Source organism: Fopius arisanus, unplaced genomic scaffold (genome assembly GCF_000806365.1).
Source record: "Fopius arisanus strain USDA-PBARC FA_bdor unplaced genomic scaffold, ASM80636v1 scaffold00203, whole genome shotgun sequence".
NCBI classification, from domain to species: domain Eukaryota; kingdom Metazoa; phylum Arthropoda; class Insecta; order Hymenoptera; family Braconidae; genus Fopius; species Fopius arisanus.
In genome coordinates this window covers 23,246-24,938 of record NW_011887942.1, presented here as the reverse complement: position 1 = coordinate 24,938, position 1,693 = coordinate 23,246, and the positions used below count along the sequence as shown (strand labels likewise).

The window sequence follows — 1,693 nt, the reverse complement described above, 5'->3', positions numbered from 1 at the left end:
GAGGGTGTCATTACGTTTGATCGGGTGAGTTTTCTTCTGTTCCATTTAATCCTCCCCCCCCCCTCTTGGTGTTATCGCCTTTTCCCTTTGTTTTACCCCCTTTTTTTTCTATTTTCAGGAGCTGCGACTAGATTGGGAGCGTTATGCACGCTACCTTTCTAGCGTGGGCCGCCCCCATCTAGCTTTCTATGTGCGAAGGCACTTTATCCATTTTTCGACTGCAGCCAGGTTGATTTTAAATCATCGCCTGGGCTACGCTGGACAATTGGAGTGACGTCGGACCAATCATCTCTGCGGAATGCGGGGGTGTCGGGTTTCGCGCGATAGCGGCCCAGCGCGGAAGAACGTGGTATGAATACCCATAGATCTTTTTACTTATATCGATAATTCTTTCCCTCTTTCGTTTTTTATCCCTTCCCCCTTTTCATTTTCAGGATCGTCAGGGGGTGGAGGTAGCGACGGAAGGGTGGCTCTCTTCGGCCATTGCCTCTCACCTAGGCTCTCGCTGGGGCAGGGATCCCAGAGTGCCGTTGCTTTTTACTCTTCTTTGGCTCTCCGTTTGGGCCCATTATCGTCGTGTTTTCATGATTAGCGCTCCGCGTGCTAAAGAACGAGGCCGCGTTTTACGTTTTTGGTTGGGGGCGGATTTCTGCCTCCCCCAGCTTTTCATCGAGCCTCCTTGTCCAACGGTGAGTCTAGTTGTGGCCCCTTTTCCTTTGGTTATTTTGTGTTTTATTATTTATCATTTTTTTTCTATCATAGGCACCTCGTTTGTTCGTATATGGGGATGATCCGCTCGAGTATCTTCGGTATCTGTGCGATGATCCGACTCTGGGCGAAGAGATCGTTGACGAACACTTCTGGTTCAAGTATTTTGAGTGGGTACGAGGGGATGATTGTAAGCACTATTTTTATCCTCGCTGTTTTCTTTTTATGGAGGTCGAATTTTTAATTTTACCTTCCTGTTTTCCATCTAGAGTGCTGTCCCCGACTTCACTCTAATCTAGGGCATACTTGTCCTTGTATGGACAGAAAGGGACGGCGAAAAGAGAAGAAAATTCAAACCGGATTTGATGTTAATTAAGGAGAAAACAAAAAATTTTAAGGAGTGAGAGGAAAGGGAAAGGAAAAAAAAATAATAATCGGAAAAATAGCTCTTTTAGTCCTCTAATTCCCGTATTCGGGAATTTCTGCACCTTGTCCCGATGTATTATACGCGATCCCCTTTCCGTCTGGATCCTGATATTATTCCTTTCCATCAGTTCCAATATGCGATACGGTCCTTTCTAATCATCATCTCGTTTTCCGGTCTTTGGTTCCTTTTGAATCCAAATATGGTTTCCCACGCCAATTGTCTCCATCTTGGTCTTTCGATCGTAGTACCTCTTCGATTTTTCCTTAGATTTGATAAGGTTTATTCTGACTTTTTCACGGACTCTTCTTAGTCCTTTCGTTATTTCGTTGAATAGTTGGCTATAGGGTTTTCCCCCTATGCCTTCCAATGACTTTGCTGATGGTACCCGTGGCTTCACTCTAAAAACCAGCCCGTGGGGAGCGTAGCCGGTGCTGTCGTGAACACTGGCGTTGTACGCGAACATCGCCATATCCGTCCATTTGTCCCAATCTCTACTGTCTCCAATTTGAGTTTTCAGGGATTCAGTGAGGACATGGTGACTGCTCTCGAGACACCCGT

General features: G+C 46.0%; 1 long non-coding RNA gene across 1 annotated transcript; it reads left to right on the top strand.

Annotated features, from left to right (window-relative positions):
- Positions 1–476: 476 nt before the first annotated feature.
- LOC105272538 (uncharacterized) lies at positions 477–1,097 on the top strand. The gene is made up of 3 exons (XR_892783.1): positions 477–689; positions 763–898; positions 978–1,097. It is a non-coding gene; the product is annotated as an uncharacterized lncRNA (long non-coding RNA).
- The last annotated feature ends 596 nt before the right edge of the window (positions 1,098–1,693 follow it).